The 16,683-nt window shown below is 40.5% G+C and overlaps 1 long non-coding RNA gene across 2 annotated transcripts in view; it reads right to left on the reverse strand.

Annotated features, from left to right (window-relative positions):
- Positions 1-329: 329 nt before the first annotated feature.
- The window catches only part of LOC130369572 (uncharacterized), a 29,664-nt gene continuing 13,310 nt past the window's right edge, over positions 330-16,683 (reverse strand). For both annotated transcript variants that reach the window (XR_008892819.1, XR_008892818.1), the window contains exon 3: positions 330-910. This is a non-coding gene — a long non-coding RNA (uncharacterized LOC130369572). The remainder of the gene's footprint in view (positions 911-16,683) is intronic.

Raw genomic sequence — 16,683 nt, forward strand, 5'->3', positions numbered from 1 at the left:
GTTCTAGATGAACTTTATTTCTCTACTCATCTAAGGTCTTCTTTGTCATTGTAAGGCTGATGAAATAGAGTTTCTCATATTCCATAATAGATGCTAGGTGACAAGCAGTATTTGCTGTGTCTGCCAGCTTATCTTTTCTTGGCATTGAATTGCATATAATTCTTTCCAGTCAATAATCTTTCATTGCATATCTGATTGTGTGTGCTTGTCAAAATTGTGTGTAAGATAATGCCAAATCAGATACATCTCATTATCCTAATAAAGTAACACCCGTGAAAGGAAACATTCTACTCCTTTATTGTAACTTATTTATAAATAGCATGGAGGCTTTCCTCTTATTTCTTTTATAGAAGTGGTATCAGTAAATTTTCAGGAACGAGATTAAACAAACTTGAAAGCAAGCAACTTACTTTTCGCTCTCTTCTGTGACCATGAGAGACTGAATGTATGTTATCACTGAAGACATTAAAGAAAGTTCAGAGTTATCAAGAAATCACTTAATATTAGAAATCCCGGTAATATCTCTATCATCTCCCTCAGGCGGCTCATACCCTCCGCAGATGTTCCATCTAATCACAAGGTGGGCAGAAGGACATAGATCTTTAATATCCTGTCAGGAAGATGAGGGAGACAGACAATAAATAGGCCTTCTCAATTCCACCATATCAGATAAATAAAGAATATTCTTCATAAAAGAGAGAAATCTCTCCATCGCCTTCTGTTTGCAGTGTGGTGGAAGTAGAAATTACATTTCTTGGAATGGGTTTGATTGATGGTTCCAAATACGTCTGCAGTGTTTTGTACAGTAGTTTAATGTCTATGTAGATGCTGGGATTAACATGACTACTGGCTTGGAGTTTGTTTGGAATTTAGTAGGAATTTTCTGCTCATCTTGTGTCCAAAAATGTTTCTAAAATACAAAAACATATTTTTTTATTAAAAGTAATGGCAATGACATATTAGACAAACATAATTAATTGTTTGTTGCTACCGAAATCATTTACTTTACATAAACATTCTCCTAACTTAAAAAGTCTACCAATTCTTAATGCCTTTTTTGGTAAATTTGTGCCAAAGGATAGGGGATAAGATGTCTGATTGCGGGGGGTCCCCTGCCATCTCCCTGCTGCTCCTGGCATTCATTTAGAGCATCGGGTGCAGGGCCGGAGGCTCGTGACATCACGGCCATGCCCCCTCAATGCAAGTCTATGGGAGCGGGCTTGACGGCCGCCCCCTTGTGACATCACACCACCCCCCTCCCATAGACTTATTGAGGGGATGAGGCGTGACGTCACGCCCCGTAAACTCTGGCCCCATAGTCGTGACCCTATAGACACGGAGCAAACATCGCTCTGTGCAGCTGCCACAGGTGGGTGCCTGCATGAGAGATTGTGGGGTCCCCAGCGGCGGGACCCCCTGCCATCAGACATCTTATCCGCTATCCCTTGGATAGGGGATGAGATGTCTTAGGGCCAGAGTACCCCTTTAAACTGCATTATTTTATGTGGTTGACTAACCGATGCAGTCAGTGGACTATTTAATATTTGTTCCTATTGAGTTTCTGTGAAAACCCCCAAATCTTTTTCCCATTTACCTCTACTAATTAAGAAATATTTATGTGCTACCACTGAACAAATGGTAAATTTTTTTAAATCCCAACATAGGAAGGCTGGTTGCATTGTGGTCCATGTACAGACCTTGCGGTCCATGTTTCTTTCTCAATGGATTGTGCCCTTACACCTAAATGTATTAATTGACAAATGGGTGTTAACAATTGGGTGTGTGACACTGTCCTTCCATGCTGTTAGTGGCAGACTTTGTAGGGACACACCCCTCTGACAAATGAAATGGTAACACCCAATTTTCATTTTATTAATATATATTCAGGAGGAATAACAGGAACCAAGCTGTACAGAGTAATGACAGAGGACCCTAACGGATTCCAAGATCCAAACGTGATATTTAATAGCAAATTCAAGTATTTAGTGAAATAGTGACAGGTCTTTTTTTTATATGCAACTAAACTTGTACATGTTCAATATAATGAGGAATGGTTATTGAAACCAGTTCTTCTGGTGGGCCCAGGAAACCTCAGTCCAGCTCTGCTTTCAGCTCAACTATAAAGGGGTACTCCGGTGCTTAGACATCTTATCCCCTATCCAAAGGATAGGGGATAAGATGCCTGACCGCGGGAGTCCCGCCGCTGGGGACCCCCGTGATCTTGCACGCGGCACCCCGTTTGTAATAAGTCCCCGTAGCGTGTTCGCCCCGGGTCTGATTACGGGCGACCACAGGGCGGGCAGCGTGTGACGTCACGCCTGCGCCCCCATGTGACGTCACGCTCCGCCCCTCAATGCATGCCTACGGGAGGGGGCATGACAGCTATCACGCCCCCTCCCATAGGCTTGCATTGAGGGGCGGAGCGTGACGTCACACGCCGCCCGCCCTGTGGTCGCCCGTAATCAGACCCAGAGCGAACACGCTCCAGGGACTGATTACAAACGGGGTGCCGCATGCAAGATCACGGGGGTCCAAAGCGGCAGGACTCCCGCGGTCAGGCATCTTATCCCCTATACTTTGGAAAGGGGATAAGATGTCTAAGCAACGAAGTACCCCTTTAATAGATGTTATAAGTGATATTCTATCTTTCTAGTGTAAAAAGGGGCCTGGAGATCACCATGTGTTATGGGTTTTTATTCTGCTATATATTGATCTTGTCTCTACGTGTAACATGGGACCTGCACATCCCATGTTCAGTTTTGACCGAGCTGGATTCTAAATCTGTATTTTAACTTTGTGCCATGTAAACCTGGAGAGCTACACACAAGCATATCTCGTTCTTTACACCAATCTTAAAGGAAACTCACTGTAAAATTATATAGAAGGTCCTTTGGTATGTTAAAGGAGTACTCCGCTCCTAGATGGCTTATACCCCTATCCAAAGGATAGGGGATAAGATGTCTGATCGTGGGGAGCCCCGCCGATGGGACCCCCACGATCTCTGTGTAGCACCCGGCATTCATTTGGAACACTGGGTGTGGGAGACAGTGTCATGACATCACGTCCCCTCAATGCAAGTCTAAGGTGGGGGCGTGGTGGCCCGGCACGCCCCCTCCCATAGACTTGCATTGAGGGGGCGTGGCGGTGACGTCACGACCTCCGACGCCTGTTCCAAGCATTCAGAACAAAATGTTCTGAACGATGGGGCAGTGGAGTACCCCTTTAAAGTGTATGTGAGAGCCATTTTCTGATGTGATATGATTACATGTAGATAGAAGTCTAAAGGGCTTGGAGAGATGTCTCTATGTGATGAAGAACTAACACAGAAACCCTGTATGGCATCAAATTACTAAATACTGTACATGAATAGTCACACACATACTTGACATTTTCTTTAGATAGATGTATATTTTGTATATATTAGACATATGTAAGTATTAAAGTGGTTTTCCAGGTAACATTTATTTATGACTTATCCTTAAGATAAGTCATTCATCTCAGATTGGTGAGGTGCCGACATCCCATCCCCTCCAATTGACAGAGCTACAGCTCAACCATACACAGTTAATAATTAAGAAATGCATAATAGTTATATATAGCCTATTTGACACACTCTCATTTCTAATTACAGTATGGCTTGAAAAAGAAAGAGGAAAAAGAAGCTGAAGAGAAGGCAGCTATGGAACAACCCTGTGAAGGTAGTTTGACTCGTCCAAAGAAAGCCATTCCAGCAGGTTGTGGTGATGATGATGAAGAGGAAGAAGAAAGCATTTTGGATACTGTACTCAAGTACCTCCCAGGTCCTCTACAGGACATGTTTAAAAAGTAACTGTGGCCAACGAAGTAGACTTCTTCTCTAGCCAAACATATTTTCAGCTACAAAAACTAGACCATCTATGGACTTCTTGACCTCAAAAGCACACAACTGGATGACACAAATACAATTTAAAAATACATAAGTATAACACAAAACCTTTACTGACAGACATAACCACAGTTGCAGATGCATAGACACAATTGCATACATATGTACATTCCGGAGAACACAAACCTCAACTTCTAATTTCCCTTTTATGAACTTGGGTCCTAAGCCTCACACTACGTTACCTGGACTAAACCTATCACCGCTGCTTGGTTTCAGCAGAGGCAACATTTACAAGACCTGCCCGTTTCGGGGTTCTCTTTGCTGAGCAGCTGTAATCCTTGGATGAGTAGATAGGGATATTGTTTGTGCCCTATACATGTTTACTAAACAACAAAACAAGGTTCCAGTGCTCAATGATTAACTGAAGGCTTGTCATAGTCTTACAAGGGTTAACAGTATGTGTAAATAGGAGCTCCTCTCCCATAACGGTATAAGGAGATGTAAAGTGACAGAGTTCATATGCAGATTTCAAGTCCACAATGTGAATTTTGTCACACACTGCGTGACATCTGGGAGCTTGGAATATGTCATGAGATGCATGTGGAGAAACCCTAGCGTGTTTCCATCTGTTCTGTATATTGTTTTCTTGTCCCTCTTCCTTCTCGCCTTCCCTTATCTCTCCTTGCTAATGGGACCTGCAGCGTTTAGCTTCTATGATTCAGAATTCCTGATCCACCACCATCCTTTTCCCCGGCATTGTGGAGAGTTCTCCATGAAATGAAGCTACAGTGCTGTCTAGAAGTCCGATTTACCCTGCAGGTCTCTTAGCAATAATTTTCTAAAAAGGGAACAAGGGTCTGGAGCTTGGTGTGGATCCTCACATGGACGCTGACTAGGATCCGTAGACTTATTTTCTAGATTTCTATGACTGTAATGCTGACTGCATGCTTAGGAGAATACAAGTGTTTGATGCCTTTTTGAACTTGCAAGCACTGTCTGTCTTAGTCCTGTGCCTATCACTGTATTTCTTGTTTACATTAATACCATGAGGACCAGAGTAGAGCTGTGAATCTAACATGTATACCGTACTGTGCAGCCGCTCACTTCTTTATTTTTTTACTGTGGGAGATCTTGTTTTCTGTAATGAAACCAAAGTGATTTTCTCTTTAAAAGTTTATATTTGTCTTTGTCAGTCAATGTTTGTGTCCAACATTCCGAAGACACGAAGGCATAATTCCTCTTCCCTTTCGTTATAGGGCAAGGCAAAATGCCAAGGACCAAATTGCCGATCGCATAAAGGAATAGCATAGTATTTTATATAATGTCTAGCACAGGGTCCATAATCCTTTTCTTCTTGGATGCACTCTATATCACAACAGCAGTGATATTATTCCATGTTTCTATATCATCAATTTTATAAAGAAGTCTGAAACATTCCAATTATCCTTTGATCAATAAAACTGGCTTATACAACTCCTGGCAAAGAAAAAAAAAGAAAAAATAGAGAGCAAAACATTGCCAGTCATTAAAATTATGTAATTTAATTTGTGAAACTTCCATGTTATGAAGCCAGAATGTTCTGCTATTACACAAACAATGTTTTGCTATGTGTAACTGCTATAAAGTGTAGAAGCAAGCTGACCCTAATCTAAGTTTGGGGACCCCACAATCATTGCCAGAAACGTAGGACATATTATTAGTGATTTAAAATAATACTTTTACAGGTATATACTGTATATACAATGTATATTAGAGGACACATAACATTTCTATTTACTATATTGCTGTACAACAATATACTTAATATGTCATAGAGGTAAGAATTTAAGGTTATACATTCCCACAAGAAAAACAAAACACATTTTTTGCAAGAAATGTAATTCGGAATTGCTCTCTATCCAGTATAAAATGATCACGTTTTACATTTAATTTTATCAGACTAATGTCTCTATAACAGGGTTACCTTTAGGCACTGAATGAGGCCTGTAGCACAGCAGAAATCCTAACTGGGTAAGGGTTCCCTTACACATAAGATGAAGCCAAACCCGACAATTTAGGCAGAACCAGACCAGCCAACTGTGTATATCAATGTCCTGACTATCCCCCAATGGCAGATATGAGGCAAATGAAGTGCTGGGAATGTTGGTTTTCAATAGGCCAAATCCTTTGTTCTCACAGGACATAAGCTACTACCAGAGAAGGCTTGTTCCTCTCCCCCAATTGCATCATACACATACATGTTTGACATGTGGCCTGCATAGGAAAAGTGAAGAAAGCCACTGCCATATTGCTCCTCTGGTGGCTTATCTCCTTCAGTACAAAAGATTAAAGTTGCTGTAATCCAACTGCCTGAGCCTTCCCTCCCCCAGCATGTGCCATTTGGGAATCGGGGAGGCATCCACACACATTAAATAGTCAACAGGTCACGCCGATATTGTTGGATTCAGCCACCATGCATCTAATTTGTATGGCCAACTTAAGTAAGCACTGCTGCTTGGGCCAGCAGTCATTTTCTCAATATAACATTATGAAACTCCCATAGTGAGAAAGTGACTTCCAGTCCACACAGCATCTGAAATGTAAATCAACTGGTCAGTTTAGAGCAACTGGAACCAGTGCTGGTAAATTACTGGGAAAACAGAGCCGCCTGGTAAGAAGGCAAGCTGGTTGACCATGTATCCTCACCGCTCTGATGCAGGAGGTGAAATTTTTTTTCTTAAGTGCTTTTTTAAAAGGTGCTTAAAGGGGTACTCCGCTGCTCAGCATTTGGAACAAACTGTTCCATACGCTGGAGCTGCTGCTGGGAGCTTGTGATGTCACACCCCACCCCTTGTGATGTAACACCCCGCCCCCTCAATGCAAGTCTATGGGAGGGGGCGTGACAGCCGCCACACACCCTCCCATAGACTTGCATTTAGGGTGTGTGGCATGTCATCATAAGGGGGCGGGGCTATGATGTCACAAGCTCCCTGCGCCGGCTCCAGCGTTCGGAACATTTTGTTCCAAATGCTGAGCAGCGGAGTACCCCTTTAAGGTTTATGGGCACCTTAACACCCATCCCATCAGTTGCATGTAAAATTTCATGTCTGGGAAATGATTTCTTATTTGTTATCCTGTCCCACAATGCACACACTTCTGCAGCAGTATGCAACACAACACAACACATGGCAAAAAAAAAAGATATTTACAATATATAAAATGCAAATTATGTTACCTTCCTAGGGGATGGCTACCCACGACATTCTAATATTGTATATTATTACTTTACCATTTACAACCCCTTTAAACAATCAAGTGAAGATCACAAAATGTCAAAGCAAATCCTTTGCCACTAGATATTTCTATTTCTATGAAGTGCGCGTCTGTTGACCTAATATCAACAGAGATTCCTTTTTCATATATATAGGGTTTGTATATATTTTGATAATTTCTTGCATTCATAGCTTAAAAAATAAAATTTCTGTAAAAAAAAAAAAAAAAAAAAACGTTTAAGGGGACAAAGGTTATTCTTGTGTAAAGTAATATAAAATGGGTTTTGAATCTGTAGGTCTTTTAAATATAATATACACAATTAGCAGGAAATTCCTAGAATTTGAAAGCTCTAAAGCTATGTGTGGTCCTTACAAATATTAATGTACATATAATATATGTGTGTGTATGTATATTTGTATGTCCGGTGTGCATATATGTACATTGAGATGTTCGATGTTATCACTTATATTTCCTGTGTGTGTTAATGGTCACTTACTATGACTTACAGAAATGGATAACTGTTTCATACATGCATGCTTCTGTTTCACATTGATGCCAAGCTTCCCATGTCATAGGACTGGGAACGGCCAACCTTGACCGGTCATTGAAGCCCTATGGCTTCGGTAGGAGATAAAGCCATAAAGCCATTACTTGATGTCTTGTAAGGTCTGTTTGGTATATATGTTCATTCTGTTATGCACATGACTATATAGAATTCAACCAACTCCACTATAGAGGTTCTGTTAGGGACAAATCTAAAAAAAAAAGCTATCAAAATTGTCTAAAATATCGAAGTTGTGAATGTGATATTGACATAGTATGACACAGGAAATAATGCAAATGTGGTTTTATTCAGCAGAAGCCTAGTACTGATGTATTCTTATGTTATGAAATGCTACCATTTTGCACTTTACCCAAAAGTTAATATTGAAAAGTCTTTTATGAATTGATAAACAATGTTGTAAAACTATTTTACAAATGATAAACACGATGTATATGGTAACTGTACTTAAAGCCTTTGGACATTGGTTTGGATATGTATCCCAAAAAATAGTTAACAGGGTTACAGCCTGCATTACTAGGCTGATGTGACATTTACATGGCCTAAAGTTTTTCTCAAAAAAAAAATTTGGTCACTATGTGAAAAATTTATTTTTAGTGGTTATATATATATATATATATATATATATATATATATATATACATACACAGGGCAAGTTCTATGTAATACTTCTGTTTTTATTTCCTTTCTGTACATATAAAGCAGATTTAATCTTGCCTGGGCGGCAAGCTGACAGATCCCTCTTTTAGAACCTGGTTTTCTTTGAAGCCATATTCCTATGTAGGGATGAGTAAATCACTCTTGGTTTTAATAGACCTTCTCTTTACCAACATAAAAAAATTATAATATGTAAATGTCGGAAATTGAACTGGCCAAGTACACTGTATTTTAAGTAAATTAGGAAAACTTAAACCATAGGAGAATTACTCATCTCTATAGCTATAACTGCAATATTTATTCATGATATGAATTGTATGAAAGTAAGTTGGATTTTGTAAATGTCAAAACACCTGTACTAAAAAGGTGGGTTCCTTACATGCTGATGTTTATGGTTTTTTTTAATGCTATAAAGTCACCTCATGCTGTTAAAAAATAAAAAAAAATATTGAACACCATATCAGTGTACTGAGAAAACTGCAGATTTACTTACCTTATATACACAACATGCTGATATTCATCTGGGCGATTACTCAAGTCTACACCTGGTTTCTGAACCCATCATTTCATGGATATGTGCTGAAGATGTGTAACAAGGCCACAAAATCCAGTTAGGTATCATGAAGTTTACTCTACACTAGTGGACCTTAATAGAATCAATAGGATTTTGAGCCACTGAACACATTCATTATTATTCTAGTTCTGATGATGAGATATTCCTTTACGTATTCCTTAATTTCACATTTATTTTTAAATATAACCCAAAAGAGCATAGGAGATTAAACAAAGCAAAAGAGGAGGCAAATTAGTAGCAACCTTAATTCCACAAAGGAGGTTGTGTGGTGGGACAACCACCTTGAGTTTCCCCTTCATGTAGCCAAACTACAGTACTATATTTTACTACATTTCATAGATAAGAAAAATAAATCTAGAGATCTGGTTTTGCTAGGAAGAGGCCACACATGGAATAGTCGGTCACAGAGCCATGACAGAACCACTTAAAAGAGGGACTCTGCCTCTAGGGACAGGAAACCTTGAGAATAAAAGGTAGTACCCTTCTCTTCTGTTAATATCCAAGACTAGTAGAGCCTCACCATCTGGTTAGTGCACAAATAAATGTCATACATAACATGATACATAATTTTTGCAACACCCAAGTGAAAACCAACACCAGTGCCGAAATGCAAAATGTAAAAGTGTGGAAATGCCTCTAGTTTTGTCACAGGTAAACAGAATTACTGGTGAGTATAATTACCAACTTTCCCTACTCGCTATGACTGCACCACCTGAGCAAAATACCAGAGATTGAAATAGCGTTGGACAATAAACTGCAGGCCAAAAGAAAAATAGGAATTCCCAAAGTCTACCTTGTACTAAAGGAAGAAAGTGTGAGGGGATGACCAGATTACCCTAAAAATGTGATCTATAGAAGCCTCCCTTCTCTCTGCCACTGCCCTGGCTCTAAGACCAAAAGGAGCTAGCTCTGAAGAGTCAATAGCCATCCTAATGGCTTGCTTAAACCATCTAATTGCATGCCTTTATTGGCTTTAACACCACATTTAGGCCAAAAATGTAACCTTCTGAAGTCCCAATTTCTGTCCAAGCACTCTAAGACATACATTATTTTATCTATCATGTGAAACTGCTTTTACGTCTCATTCGAGGGTTGACTACAAAAAAAAAAAAAAAAAAAAAAACAATAAACAAGAAGTTATCCTTCACCATCTGTCTCCTGGATATCTTTGGGAGAAACACCGAAAAAAAAAATTCTCTTGTTCACATTATCCAATGTAAAAGGTAGAGACCAATTTGGAAAGAAAAGATGTCTGGCTTGAAAACAATCAAAGATCTGTCTATATGGTTCAGAACTAGATAACATAGCCATTTCCCCCACTCCACTAGCTGAAGTTACTGCCACTAACAGGGAGGTTTTTATGACTAAATTTGTGTCCATGAGAGCCTTCAGGACTATAGACAAATCCCAGGATACGGCTTGATCTTACTACACAAGGATGGTCAGATAATTTTTATTGTATAGTAAAACACCTAGGGAATCTAAAGTTCTCTAGGAAAGACAGATACTCTAGTCTAACCCCTTTACTTAACTGTTCCAGGCACCCAGGAGCCTTAGCTGTGGAACTCGGGAGTGTACCAGGACCCAGGAAACTTCCAGAATAGCAGTTGTGAACAGACCTATAAAGATACATGCCTTTTCTGGTGGACAGCTAGGGATAACACAACATCTTTGACACAAGTTCCTGAATCTTTATTACCTTTCCAAGAGGCAGAATGGACTTTTGAGCCTGGAATGTAGAAGAATACCTAAAAAGATTTTTTTCTGGGGTAGTTGTGGGCACAGTTTTTTCCCCACTTGACTACCCACCCTACATAGTTCATAAGGTTGAAAAAAGACCAGAGTCCGTCAAGTTCAACCCAAAACCCTAATGAGTCCCTACTGAGTTGAGTTGATCCAGAGGAAGGCAAAAAAAAAAACTCATCCTAGAGGTAAAAATTCCTTCCCGACTGCAAATATGGCAGAATAAATCCCTGGATCAACGTTCTGTCCCTATTAATCTAGTATACATAACCAGCGATGTTATTATTCTCCATAAATCATCCAGACCCCTTTTTAAACTCTTTTACAGAGTTCACCATGACCACCCTAACTCCCCTAATATTTTTAGGGATTTTTAGGGTTTAAAAAAGGATTTTTTTTTTACATTTAGTTCGGAGTCCCCCCACCCTTTAGTAAAAAGTCATCCTGGTAAATGACAAAAGTACCCTCACCTTTTCTTGTCAGCTGCCATGTCTGCAACAATTTTTATGGACACCCTGGTGCCACCAAAATGCCAAAGGGGAGGGCACAAAACTGCAGGTGAACTACACTGGGCTCTATCTTCACCACTATTCTGAGAAAATGCTGGTAGTCATGCAAATAAGCATATTTTAGCCCATTATAACCTTAAGGACCAGAGCATTTTTTGCACATCTGACCACTGTCACATTGAGCATTATTAACTTTTCCTAATCATTCTGATGTTTTTTTTGTGTGACATATTCTACTTAAACATAATGGTAAATTCTCGTCAATACTTGTATCATTTCTTGGTAAAAAATTCCAAAATTACATGAAAAATTCGAAAATTTAGCATTTTTCGAACTTTGAAGCTCTCTGCTTGTAAGGAAAATAGACATACCAAATAAATTATATATTAATTCACATATACAATGGGGAGATTTATCAAAGGATTTAGACTGTTTTTTCTTGTCTAAATTTGTCGCACAGAAAGTCGCAGTCTAAATATGTGCGACTTTTCTGCGACTTTTGCTCTAGAGGATTTTTAGAACATGATGCATTCTAGTCTATTTTAGACTGAAATGCATTGAAAAATGCATTGGTGCTGAATTTATCAAAAGCGACTTTTCAGCGATAAGTCGCATAGGCTGAAAGTACGCCGAAATGTCAGACCATGTTGGAGCAGGTTTAAATATAGTCTAAAGCATAGATCATGCAGTCTGTGCGCAGAATTTATCAAGAGCCGTGCACCTTTTGATAAATTAGGCGCACAATAGACCAGACTAACCCTCTGTAGTTTGGTCTATATTGATGCGGGACATAGACAACTTTGATAAATATCCCCCAATATGTCTACTTTATGTTTGCATCATAAAGTTGACATTTTTTTTTACTTTTGGAAGACATTAGAGGGCTTCAAAATTCAACAGCAATTTTCCAATTTTTCAAAATCGGAATTTTTCAGGCACCAGTTCAGTTTTGAACTCACAGAATTTAATAAGAAGAGCAGTGAGTATTTACACCCCACTGGTGTTTGACAGATCTTTGGAACAGTGGGCTGTGCAAATGAAAAATTTACTTTTTCATTTTCATGGACCACTGTTGCAAAAATTTGTGCACCCCTTATTACATTACGTGAGGGGTGTAGTTTCCAAAATGGGGTCACATGTGGGGGAGGGGGTTAAACTGTTCTGGCACCGTGGGGGCTTTGTAAACACACATGGTCTTCAATTCCGGACACATTCACTCTCTAAAAGCCCAATGGAGCTCCTTCTCTTCTGAGCATTATAGTGCGCCCGCAGAGCACTTTACATACACATATGGGGTCAATTTAGGGTTACACCAGCATTTTAGTGAAAAGATTTTTTTTTCCATTTTCACATTCAACTTTAACAAAAAAATTGTCACACACCTGTGGGGTGTTAAGTCTCACTATACCCCTTGTTATGTTGAGTGAGGGGTGTAATTTCCAAAATGGGGTCACATGTGGGTATTTATTCTTTTGCGTTTATGTCAGAACTGCTGTAAAATTAGCCACCCCTGTGCAAATCACCAATTTGGGCCTCAAATGTCCATAGTACACTTTCACTCCTGAGCCCTGTTGTGCCCCCGACGAGCATTTTACGTCCACATATGGGGTATTTCCTTACTCAGGAGAAATTTTGTTACAAATTTTGGTCTTTTTTTCCTTTTACCTCTTGTGTAAATGAAAATTATGGGGCAACACCAGCATGTTAATGTAAAAAAAATAAAAAAATTTTACAATAACATGCTGGTGTGACCCCAACTTTACCTTTTCTTAAGGGGTAAAAGGGGAAAAAGACCCCAAAATTTGTTAGGCAATTTCTCCTGAGTACGGAAATACCCCATATGTGGCACTAAACTGTTGCCTTGAAATATGACAGGGCTCCGAAGTGAGAGAGCGCCATGCGCATTTGAGGCCTGAATTTGGGATTTGCACAGGGATGGACCCGGATGCAACCATTACCCTATGACAGTGTTTCCCAAACAGGGTGCCTCCAGCTGTTGCAAAACTCCCAGCATGCCTGGACAGACAATGGCTGTCCAGAGTTGTTGTTCTGCAACAGCTGGAGGCTCCGTTTTGAAAACACTGTCGTACAAGATGTTTTCTATTTTTATTGGGAAGGGAGGATGTAACTGTGTAAGGGTGTGTGTTTATGTAGTGTTTAACTTTTTATTTTATGTAGTGTAGTGTTTTTAGGCTACATTCACATGGGCGTGGGGGTTCACAGTGAGTTTCTGAGTGCTGGGAGTTTGATCTGCACCGGAAAATTTGCTGCATCTCAAACTTACAGCTGGAAACTCCCTGTAAACCCCTGCCCCCTCCGTGTGAATGTACTCTGTACATTCACATGGAGGGGCGGGGGTGGGGGGGGGATCAAACCTCCAGCTGTTGCAAAACTACAATGCCCAGCATGCCCTTTGGGTGCATGCTGGGAGTTATAGTTATGCGACAGCTGGAGGCACACTGGTTGCAAAACACAGAGTTTGTTACTCAACTCAATGTTAGGCAACCAGTGTGCCTCCAGCTGTTGCAAAACTACAACTCTCAGCATGCATGGACAGCCGAAGGGCATGCTGGAAGTTGTAGTTATGCAACAGTTGAAGGCACACTACTACAACTCCCAGCATTCCCTTTGGCTGTCCGTGCATGCTAAGAGTTGTAGTTGTTCAACAGCTGGAGGCACACTGTACCTGTACGCCCTGTGTCCTGGATGGGTTAAAGAGTACCTGTCACCAAACTAAACTTTTAATATATTGTTCCTTACATAATTATAAAACACTTTGCTCCTTACTTGCTGTTAAAATTCTCAACCTTTATATGCTTTTAATGTGATTGAACAAACGGCCACAAAGCTTATTCTTAGACCCAATATCTCCTGTTTAGTTTTTGAGCAAAAGAGCCCTAGGGGCCACATGGGTCAGGGCTAAAAGCCTAAGAGAATCTCAGGAGAAATCAGATGAGAAGGTTGTTGACTTTTCTTAAATAAAGTTATAGGGGAAGATTTATCAAAACCTGTGCAGAGGAAAATTGGTGCAGTTGTCCATAGCAACCTATCAGATAGCTTCTTTCATTTTTCAGAGGTCTTTTTTAAAAAGTAAAGAAGTACACTAGGATCTCCTTAAGTGTGTATGTGATCCTACACCATTAATTAGTTAATACACCAGAAAAAAAATTGTATATAGATCCAATAATTCAAAAGGTATCACATTTTCTTAGTACATAAATGCACAAAAAGAACAAACATTTAAAACCATTAAAAACATACATTAGAGATAAAACAGAGATGCAACTCCATAATCACAGAGGCAGGAAGGGGGTCTGGTGTAGGCTCACTGTGCTTATGGTGACAAACGGCTATACATAAGATAAGTATGGAATCCTACAAAGGTTAATGCCCATAATATTAATACATGTAAAGTGAACTTGGGAAAAATAACCCAAGGTGCATGATCCAATAAGGTGCTAAGGAAGGGGGGTTCGTCAGTAGTTAAAGGGGTACTCCGGTGCTTAGACATCTCATCCCCTATCCAAAGGATAGGGGATAAGATGCCTGATCGCGGGAGTCCCGCCGCTGGGGACCCCCGTGATCTTGCACGCGGCACCCCGTTTGTAATCAGTCCCCGCAGCGTGTTTGCTCTGGGTCTGATTACCGGCGACTACAGGGCGGGCAGCGTGTGACGTCACGCCTCCGCCCCCGGGTGAGAGTGTACACCAGACCTCCGTGGTCACTTGGTAAATACTTTTATGTACTTTATTGCTAAATTGCTAAATTTCTTTCACGTAAGCAATTTTTTTCTTTTTTACTTGGGTAGTAGCTTTTTCTGCTTCATGTTTGAGCTGGAGTAAATTTAGTCAATTTTTGACCTTGTTGCGACTTTTTTTTGCGCAGTTGCGACTGTCGCAGTTAATAAATACCAGACTACCCCTAGTTCATTTTAAAATTATTACTACGTAGTTAAGTTTTGGAAAACTTGCTTTTCTCGCTTTCCAGTCAAAATGTCGCACGAAAAATCACGTAGTCGCAGGTGCGACATGTGTGCGTCATTTTTAGTTAAAAAAATGTAACTAAATCGCTTGATAAATGTCTGTCAAAATGTGATACCTTTTGAATTGTTGGATCTATATACGTTTTTTTCACTGGTCCAGTAAAATAAGCAATCTGATTGGTTGCTATGAGCAACTGCTCCACTCTTTCTTTGCACAGGTTTTGATCAATCTCCCCCCATATAGAGTATAATAATTGATCTTGGGGCATTTTATTTTGTATATTGTTTCCCAACTGATCTACTCATAGCAAAAGAGTAGGGGGAAGTAGAAGCTATAGGTATGAGATTAGATGTAGTTGTTGGAACCCTAACTGACTCTTTCAGTTCTTGTCCCCCTACCTACACATGCAAGATTGCTGCCCTTACAAGGGTGATCCCGCATCGGAACCTTCTGTCTAGCCCTCTATGTAAGAAGCACATGGATGGCAAAAAGAACTAAGATGGCACAAGCAGCTTCCTTTTGGTCTACCCGCACGACTGCACTGATGATCCTGTGCCTACCTCGCATGGGCTGACAGACCTGCAGTGATTTGTGGGGTTTCCTGGCTCTCTGCAATTCCAGAGGCCAAGTCAGCATCATTACTAGGAGCCCCCCAGCCAAAAGAGAAAAAAATTTAGAGAGACAGGACTCCTGCCAAACTTCAGGTTCCCAAAGGGACAGGAGATTACAGAGGCGAAAAAAATTTACAGAGACAGGACTCCTGCCTAACTTCAGGTTCCCAAAGGGACAGAGATTACAGAGGCGGAAAAATTTTACAGAGACAGGACTCCTGCCTAACTTCAGGTTCCCATAGGGACAGGAGATTACAGAGGCAGGAGAGAACTGAATTACCTTTTATTCTCCTAGTTTGCTGTCCCTAGGGGCAGAGTCCCTCTCTTAGGTGGTGCTGTCATGGCAACAAGGGAAATCAGTACCCATTTAATTTTGTTATAGTGACGTAAGGCTGTAAGACATTAAAATACACTACACTTACCTTGCCAAGCCCAGCACCAGTGCTCCAGTCCACCCCAGTGACCCTGTACCCTTACCCTAATGACACATTCTACTGATGATGCAGTGGGTTTAAAGCATCAGCAGCAGAGCGGAGAGAGAGTGAGTCATCAGGGGAATAAACAGAGGCACATGGGGCAGATTGTATTCTCGGCGCTGGAATTAGTATGGTGAGTATAGAGTATTTTATTATTTCAATGCACTAGCATGCTGTCATGTCAGCTTGCTCTTTTTTGGCTTGAAAATTGATAGTCTTGAAAAGGGCATACTGCTTATGGAGCAAGCAGGTAGTGGGGAAGAAGTGGAGGGCAGAGAAATTAGAAGGGCCAAGTATGGAGCTGGGTTAATGAAATCAGAGGAACTGGAAAGGGTGCGAAGAAAAGGAAGGCCATTCTTCTTCGGAGCTCCCAAGCAAAATGGCCAAGTTGGGTGATGATGAAAGGGTCTCAGTATCAGAAAGGGCAACCCTAGTGGTTACTAGTCCTCCA

Source organism: Hyla sarda, chromosome 4 (genome assembly GCF_029499605.1).
Source record: "Hyla sarda isolate aHylSar1 chromosome 4, aHylSar1.hap1, whole genome shotgun sequence".
NCBI classification, from domain to species: domain Eukaryota; kingdom Metazoa; phylum Chordata; class Amphibia; order Anura; family Hylidae; genus Hyla; species Hyla sarda.